The sequence below is a fragment of the Gossypium arboreum genome, chromosome 3 (genome assembly GCF_025698485.1).
Source record: "Gossypium arboreum isolate Shixiya-1 chromosome 3, ASM2569848v2, whole genome shotgun sequence".
Taxonomy (NCBI): domain Eukaryota; kingdom Viridiplantae; phylum Streptophyta; class Magnoliopsida; order Malvales; family Malvaceae; genus Gossypium; species Gossypium arboreum.
The window spans coordinates 123,968,540-123,978,395 of NC_069072.1; positions in this window are offsets into that span (position 1 = coordinate 123,968,540).

The following is a 9,856-nucleotide window of genomic DNA, read 5'->3' on the forward strand; positions in this document are numbered from 1 at the left end:
TTCAGATTAATTGCAGCATTGCTACCAGTATATCGATGAGATATCGCATCACACAGAATGCTTCCTCCTCATAATACATAACCCGCCCTATAATCAGATACAAACAGAACATCAAATAAAACATAATAACATATATCATATGCATGCTCGTATAACATATACTCAACATGCTCTTACATAGCAGATCAATCATATCGCATTTCATTACATGCATTTAAGTGTTGTTTATGTCGAATTCACATTAACAGATTTGCTATTTTCATGTTTTAGAGCTTATAGTAACACCTACTGACCCTACAGAAGGCCCACCATCGATCGAAGTGACGTGTACGACCCTAGGAAAAGATTCTAATATTTTGGTTCACATGTTCGTGTGGGCCCACACACCCAAAATGGCCTAGGCCGTGTGTCTCACATGACCTGTCACACGGCTGTATGTTGGATAAGGCCTACCACATGGCCAGGCACACGGTCGTGTGGCGTTGACAGTCCCTATTTTAAGCTTTCATTGTTCACTATTTTTTGAGTTTCTCATTACACACCTGGCTCGATTTCGACAAGAACACAACCACAGGACATTTGAGACCTAAATACGTCAAATAAAACAATTAATTGTGGTACTTAGGCATGAGATAGCCAAGGATCGAACTCATTAATAACACTAACACCCTTCCATACTGATTGTGTGATATTCGTAACAGGTTTTAAAGATTTATAAATGAATCGTTCTTGAGACTAACTTATTATCACGATTGAGGCAAGTGTACCTATCGAACAGTAGTATAGCTCAGCAAGATCGGATTGTCGAACCCAAAGGAACTACGAGTACTGGTATTTACTTCCTTTTTATTATCTAGCCTAAAAATTAAGAGGCTTGGTTATCTAAACTAATTACTAACTAAGAATGCACAGAAAGAAAACTCGGGAAAATAATTTTGGGAAAATTCGATTGATTGAGACAATACCTAAGGAAAAACCCAGCTAGACTTCACTTGTTATTTGACTCTGAATCAGACGATTTATTCATTTGACTTGTTCCGTAGAAATCCCTAAGTTATATTATTATCTCTCTCGAGACTAATAACGTCTAACTCTAGGTTTAATAATTGAAATCTCATTCTAATTAACACCCTAGAATTGCATTAACTCGATCTATGGATTCCCTTATTAGGTTTCACCCTAATCCGGCAAAATCTTGTCACCCAATCTCTTGGCGCGCAATCAACTCCGCTTAATTATGACAATTTTACTCTTAAACAAGGTCTATTCTTCCTCTGAATAACAGCGTTAACTTGTATCAATATCCTGGAATATTAAAACAAGAATTAAGAACACATAATTAAGAACAAGCCAAATATTTATCATACAATTTAGATAATAATAACAAGATCTGTCTTAGGTTTCATTCCCCTTAGATATTTAGGGGGTTTAGTTCATATTTATGAAAGAAAACATCTCAAAAGCGTAAAGATAACAAAACATAAGAAAACCCAAAACTCCTGAAGGAACTTGAAGGGAGATCTCCAGTCTTGATGATGAATCTGGCTCTTGAGATGGATCAATCGGATTTCCTTGAGTAATTCCTTGCTTCCTACTCTGCGTCCCCATCTTAAGTGCCTCCTCAAGTGTTTAAATAGGCTTTTGAATGCCTAAGAGCCCTAAAAATTGGCCTTTTCCGAATAGGACTAAACTTAGGCTCGGTAGGGACACGCTCGTGTGACAGCCCGTGTGCGATTACTCCAGCCCGTGGTCAAGGCTATTAAATAGGCACGGGCATGTGGTCTACCCATGTAAGTCGTGCTTCGATCCTGTCAAGTTGACACAGCCGTGTGACACGCCTGTGTGAGGAAGTCCAGGCCGTGTTGTTTTCCCATGTGGGTCCATTTTCAACGTTTTCAACCCGTTTCTTGCTCTTTTTACTCTCCTATGCTCACCTAAGTATAAAACATGAAATTAAAGGATTGTGAGCATCGAATTCACCAAACCTAAGGAGAAATCATCCATAAATGCGCTAAGCATGAGATAAAAGTATGTATAAATTACGGTTTATCAAATACCCCCACACTTAAGCATTTTCTTATCCTCAAGCAAAATCCTTAACTCACGATCAAAATAAATTCTTCTCAATTTATAATCCCTATCAATAATATCTCAAAATAATCCATAAGTATTTATACATTGAAAATTCAACTAAAAATATATCAAAGTTTCAGACATTCTAAGTTGAGCATTTTATCATGAAAACATAGGTGTCTCCCCTCATCTAAGTGGTTACCTTGATCAAAATATCACAGAGTTTAACATCCTCACTAAAGATTCACTCAAATCACTCAAGGTGTTTAAGGACATCAATTAAAGCACTCATTAGTCAATATGAGAAGTTATTAACATAGGCTTGCTTGAAAATCAAATCTCCACCACTATATATTGAGATGATACCTCAATCAAAAAGGTCTTTAGAGGGTTGTAACGTGGCTTTGGTTAGGGGGTGTGGTCACAAGCTGAAAGAAAATGTTAGAATCGAGATTGAATTGAAAAATTACCTAGCTAGAAAAATCATTAGTCATCAGTTGAATACAAGTGAGCTTCTTCTCAGAATATAGAATTAACACTCAAGCTCAAAAAATGGCGAATTACTACTAATATGTGTGTAAGTATTGTTGTTGTTGTTGTTTTTTTTTTTTTTTTAAGAACAAGTCAAATACATAGAAGAACAAGACATAGCTAAGTAATTAGTTCAAATCAAATCTCGACAAAAATAGGGATCAAATTAAGGGATTTCAACAATAATGGGTTATGGCTTAATATTGAGGGTAAATCAATTAATGGTTCACTAAAGGTTAATTATGAAGGTAGGCTTTTGTGGAGTGAGTGAGTTAAACTTAAGTGTCTTTATCATCTTGACATATCAAATCAAATGGTGTGGTCTTGACATGCATAATCAAGCAAGTTCTAGAATAACAATTCAATACTGACGCACTCAAAGCAACAATAAAAGTGAGCATGAAAGAAATTATAGATGCTCTAAAGACTCAAAATCTCACAAAAATAATGGCTTTTTGATGTTTAGACCTGTGAATTTCAACTCAAGATAATACCTAAACTTGGGAAAAACAACCTAAAAGTTTTTAATTCTTCAAAAATCAACTTATCATGCTTGATTCCCTAATGTCTTAAAGTTTAAACACTCAATGCATAAATGTCCATATTTTAATTCAAGACTTATCAATAAAAATCATAAATTAATTAAAATTTATTCTAATAGTGATATGAGTGATTCACGTGAGAATAAGACACAATTTAGGGATTTCTAATGATGATATAAAAGACCCCCCACACTTAAGATGTACATTGGCCTCAATGTATAAAGATAGATATATTAAAAAAGATAGATTTATAATCATAAGATAGGGAGAGAAGTGAAACTTCCTGAATGATAAATGAATTCCTTGAACTGGAGTTTTGGAGAATAATCGGCGTAAGAGTGGAGGAGGATACACTGGTGGTGGTAGAGGTTCATTAATCCATAAGTCCTACGCCAAAAGAATATTATATATGGTGGTAGCTATGGTCGTGGTCGAGCAGGACATGACAGTCGTGGAGAACCTTTCCCGGTGGAGTTTTTAGTTCCTATGCAATGATGAGCTTTGGAGCTCTTTATAATTGTGATAGAATCAGGAACTTTTTAGGAAATATAAGGAAGCATAATTACTCGTAATGAAATAGTCAAAATTTAAAATTGTAAAATAATAATTATAAAACCTAATAAAAATAAAAAGTAGTCTTAAAATAGAATAAAAGTAATAACATAAAATAATAAATAAAAGTTTTTAAACATCTTCATTGCTAGATGGTTCGCGAGGTGGGGGTGGCGATGAGATGTGGAAGTGCTGACAAATCTGCTGTAGAGTAGCATCAATGTTATCGAAGTGCTAAAAAACTATTGCTCGAATCGAGTAAGGTGCTCAGAGATGTCAGCGTATGAAGCCACCTCATGAACTGGACGAGAGAGGGGTGGTGGCTGAGTCGGTGGATCCTCGTGACATGGAGGGACATCATTAAGAATGTCCTCTAGGTCCTCCTCCTCGCTGGACTGGGCGAGGCGGTACTGAGGAGGGTGTGTGCCATGTCATTTCTCGATCATCCTCATACTTAGCATGCTCAAGATACCCTGTGGGGACATCTGGCCGATGAGAGTGAGGGAGGATGATTGGGCTGCTGTAGTGAGAAGCCCGAAGTGCCAAGCCAATCAAGTCATATAGGACCCGATAGAGATGGCCCCTCTCTTGTGTCGCTCCGTTTGATGGCGAATGGCGAAGGTAATAAAATAGGCGAGGTCGATGACGTGCTTGTTCGCCATACTCCATAAGAAATAGGCGTCGTGGGTGGTGATAACGCTAGTGCTCTCTCGTCTCCCTGTCAGAGTGTGGCCAAGATGGCGTGTAAATACCTCAAGGAAGGAGGAAAAGCCGTTGGCTTGGAGCGGTTAGGATTGTAGGTGGCCGAGGCAGGGACGAAGTCCCTCCAACATTTTGAAGGAGAGTAGTGGATGTAGCGGTGGAGGGCGTCGAGGTCATTGTCATCCATAAACTCCTCCGTGTACAGCCTTAGTGCAATCCTAAACTCTGGAACGCTCAACAAGCGTACTAGACAACCGAGGCGGAACTGGACTATTCCAGGATCGTCAAAGTTGGTCATGACGGTTTAAGCAGAGTTTCAATGTAAACTTGAGGTACATAGGCTCGATGATCTCGAAGAAGAGCCCCCACGGGTCAGTCGTTTGGAGGGCTCGGACCGCGTTAGCCAATTGAACTGCTCGAGTGTGGCCCAGTCAATGCAGCAGCCCATACCTAGGGGTCGGGCTCATAATATCTGATATAATTCCTCCTGGGGTCCCAAGGGAACCTGGAGGAATGGGTGCCTAATCTCCGTGGTAGGACCCGAGAATGATGCTGCTCCTTTTTTATTCTTCGAGGCGGGAACAGTAGTCTTCTTACCTCGTGAGGACGACATTATACCTGCATTGAAAAATCGAAGTTCAATCAATATGCCCCAAGAATAGTATGGAAAATCAAGGCTAAATATGAATATTTTATGAGATTTGTGTACGAGATGATAAAAACTAAAACCACTAAATATATCAAGTTAGAGTATAGCATAATGGAGTAAATGACAAAAATTTTTATTAAACAAGCGCTAGTATTTTACTATTCTAACAATGAATATTCAAAAATAGTTCAATATAGCAAAGAAATCATGAAATAAGTAACATACTTAAAGAAAATAGAGAGAAAAGAGTAAACAAACGCAAAAAGAAGGAACTTGGGTAGTCGGAATAGGTGTTGTAGGTGGCGCACGAGCATGGGGGTAAGGCATGTGGAGTTGCAGCGGCTAGGGTTAGGGATTTTTAGGGAGGGAGATGATGAATAGTGAGGGTTTTATATAGATTTTGGGGACTAATTTTTTCCCATGTGTTTCGCGAATTTTGTATTTGGGCCCGTCTGACATTCGGCTCACGCCCGTGTGGCTTGGGCGTATGGGTGTACACGGCCGTGTCTTGCTTCGTTCGTTTCTCCCACACCTATGTACATAGGTCCACTCCCATGTTTATTTTGACAGTGTCGACCACGGGTGGAGGGCATGGGCGTGTCGTACGCTCGTGTTACATTCTCAGTTTCAACCACGGTTTCAAGGCACGGGCGTGTCGCGTGCCCGTGTTGTTTTGGCAGTTTCGCCTATAGCCATGTCGCACGGCCGTGGCAACTTATCATATCCCATGTTGGGGAAAAAATCTTGCCCTGTTTTCACACAGCCTAATGCACGCCCGTGTGCCTGGCCGTGTGGTCTTTAGAAAGTCTGCGTTCCATGATTCGGTTAGTATGTTAGATGTTAAAAACTAAAATTTTAATGAAATTAACACTGTTAATGCTTGGGTTGCCTCCCAAGAAGCGCTTATTTATAGTCTAAGCTCCACTTACCTCACTTTTGCATAGTCAAGGTGGAGCGAAGAGTTTACACTCCTCATCCCTGCTATAAATTTTATCAACATAAGGTTTAAGACGATTATTGTTTACCTTAAATGTGCCGAATTTGGGATGATTTACCTCGACTGTACCGTATGGAAAAATACTGAGTACCGTAAGAGGAATTTCTTCATTAGTTTCAGAAGTGGTAATGTGAGGATCTACTGCATCTAGTAGTACTTTGTCTCCAGCCTTAAGTTGATTTAGTGAGGTATTGAGCTTTTCCTGGCTCAATTTTGGCCTATCGGGTGTTCTCAGTTTCTGTGTCTGTCATTCATCTAGCTCCTCGATTTGTAACCTTCGTTCTTCATAGATAGGTCCTTTGTTGTTGTTTGAACACGACTCATATACGTTTTTTGTAACTGTTTCCTGCACAAAAGGTTTCACCACGTGATCAGTACTAGTAGAATGATTTATACAACTACCTTCAATTTTTGATGTGTTACTCGAATTACGAGCTTGAAGGGTGATTGTTTTGTCTCCCACACGAAGTGTGAGTTCACTTGTACCAACATTAATAATGGTTCTAGCAGTCGCTAAAAAGGGTCGTCCTAAAATTAAAGGTACGTTACTATCCTCTTCTATGTTTAGAACAACAAAGTCTACTGGGTATATAAATTTATCGATCTTAATAAGAACATCTTCAATGATACCCCTAGGAAATATAATGGTTTTATTAGCCAATTGAATGCTCATCCTAGTTTGTTTGGGTTTCCCAAGACCTAGCTATTTAAACATTTTATAAGGCATAACATTAATGCTTGCCCCTAAGTTAGCCAATGCATGATGAACATCTAAACTACTAATTAAATAAGGAATCGTAAAACTCCCTGGATCTTTCAATTTGTTGGGTAGCTTATTCTATAATATAGCTGAGCAAACTACATTCAATTCCACATGCGACACCTTATCCAACTTTTGTTTATTTGTTAAAAGCTCCTTTAAGAATTTGATTGCGTTTAGCGTCAGCGAAAGGACTTCAATAAATGGTAAGTTTATATGTAGTTGCTTTAAAAGTTTAAGGGATTTACCAAATTGTTCGTCTGATCGGTCTTTTCTTGTCGCATTGGGGTATGGCACACGAGGTTTATATTATGTACTCACCGACTTTGGGTCATTTTGGCCTACCTTATTCTTACCTTTGCTTACCATCATTTCTGGCCTTGGTTTTGCAACTAACCCTTCCTCATCTTGAATGGAAATCGCGTTGAGTTGCTCCCTTTGGTTAGATTCAGTGTTTCTTGGCAGGCTACCTTGTGGTCATTCGAAAATTAACTTAACGAACTGTCCAATCTGAGTTTCGAGCCTCTGGATTGATGCTTGTTGATTTTTGAGTGCTGTCTTAGTATTCTGAAAACGAGTTTCTGACACCGAGATGAATTTGGTTATCATCTCCTCAAGGTTCGCCTTCCTTTCTTACTGGTAAGGTGGTTGTTGAAAACCCGAAGGATGTTGTGGCCTTTGATTTCCTTGACCGCCCCACAAGAAATTGGGATGGTTCGTCCAACCTGCATTATAAGTGTTACTATATAGGTTATTTTGGGGTCTAGAGTTATTGTTACCCAGATATTGGACTTTTTCCTCCTCGATGCTAGGGTTGAAAGGTTGATATTCTGTGCATGCTCCTCCTCCATTCAAATCACACCTCATCACTGGATGTACCTGAGTAGAACCACACAAACCGTCAATCTTTTTATTTAAAAGTTCTACTTGGTTAGATAACATAGTAACCGCATCGAGGTTGAAAACATCGACTGCTTTCGTCAGCTTTATTCTCATAACTTGCCACTGATAGTTATTCAGTGACATCTCCTCAATAAATTCGTAAGTCGCCTCAGGTGTCTTATTATTGATAGTTCCTCTAGCGGCTGCATGAATCATTTGCCGAGTCGAAGGATTCAGGCCATTATGAAATGTTTGAACCTGTAGCCAAAGCAGTAACCCATAGTGAGGGCACCTTCTCAAAAGGTACTTGTATCTCTCCCATGCATCGTAGAGTGTTTCTAAATCTATCTGCACAAAAGAATAGATATCATTACATAATTTGGATGTTTTAGCTGGCGGAAAATATTTTAATAAAAACTTTTCAGTCATTTGTTCCCAAGTAGTGATTGACTATTATGGTAACGAGTTCAACCATTGTTTAGCCTTATTCCTTAACGAAAAGGGAAACAACCGAAGGCGAATGGCATCATCAGAAACGCCATTAATTTTAAAGGTCTCGCAAACTTCTATGAAATTTGCCAAGTGAGCGTTGGGATCCTCGTCCTGCAAACCATCAAACTGAACAAACTGTTGTATCATCTGAATTGTGTTAGGTTTCAGTTCAAAATTATTTGCAGCAATAACAGGTCTAACTATACTTGACTTAGTTCCTGTTAAATTAGGTTTAGCATAATCATACATAGTGCGTGGAGCAGGATTCTGATTTTCTGGATCAGCAGCAATCGCAGGAGGTAGCAGATTTTCTTGGTTTTTAGCCATCTCATCGGTTGTCATTGAAGTATCGTCCTCTTGCTTGTCCTCTGTGTATCTTAGGCTTCGCCTTATTTCTCTCCGGTTTCTGCGAACTGTGCGGTCGATCTTACTGTAAAAAAGTAGTGGTCCTGACGGGTTTCTTCTGGACATAAACTAGAAAAACCTATCAGAAGAAAATAAATGAAGAATTAGAAAACAAAAGAAAATTTTAAATTGTAATAAAAGTAAAATGGCTAAAGTAATAAAAATCGAGTGTTCCTAATATCCTAGTTCCCCGACAACGGCGCCAAAAACTTGATTGCGTAATATTCGTAACAGGTTTTAAAGATTTATAAATGAATCGTTCTTGAGACTAACTTATTATCACGATTAAGGCAAGTGTACCTATCAAACAGTAGTATAGCTCAGCAAGATCGGATTGTCGAACCCAAAGGAACTACAAGTAATTAAGAGGCTTGGTTATCTAAACTAATTACTAACTAAGAATGCACAGAAAGAGAACTTGGGAAAATAATTTTGGGAAAATTCAATTGATTGAGACAATACCTAAGGAAAAATCCACCTAGACTTCACTTGTTATTTGACTCTGAATCAGACGATTTATTCATTGGACTTGATCCGTAGAAATCCCTAAGTTATATTATTATCCCTCTCGAGACTAATAACGTCTAACCCTAGGTTGAATAATTGAAATCTCATTCTAATTAACACCCTAGAATTGCATTAACTCGATCTATGGATTCCCTTAATAGGTTTCACCCTAATCCGACAAAATCTTGTCACCCTATCTCTTGGCGTGCAATCAACTCCACTTAATTATGACAATTTTACTCTTAAACAGGGTCTATTCTTCCTCTGAATAACAGCGTTAACTTGAATCAATATCCTGGAATATTAAAACAAGAATTAAGAACACATAATTAAGAACAAGTCAAATATTTATCATACAATTCAGATAATAAACAAGATCTGTCTTAGGTTTCATTCCCCTTAGGTATTTAGGGGGTTTAGTTCATATTTATGAAAGAAAACATCTCAAAAGCATAAAGATAACAAAATATAAGAAAACCCAAAACTCTTGAAGGAACTTGAAGGGAGATCTCCAGTCTTGATGATGAATCCGGCTCTTTAGATGGATCAATCGGCTTTCCTTGAGTAATTCCTTGCTTCCTACTTTGCGTCCCCATCTTAAGTGCCTCCTCAAGTGTTTAAATAGGCTTTTGAATGCCTAAGAGCCCTAAAAATTGGCCTTTTCCAAATAGGACTAAACTTGGGCTCGGCAGGGACACGCCCGTGTGCGATTACTCCAGCCCGTGGTCAAGGCTGTTAAATAGGCACGGGCGCATGGTCTACCC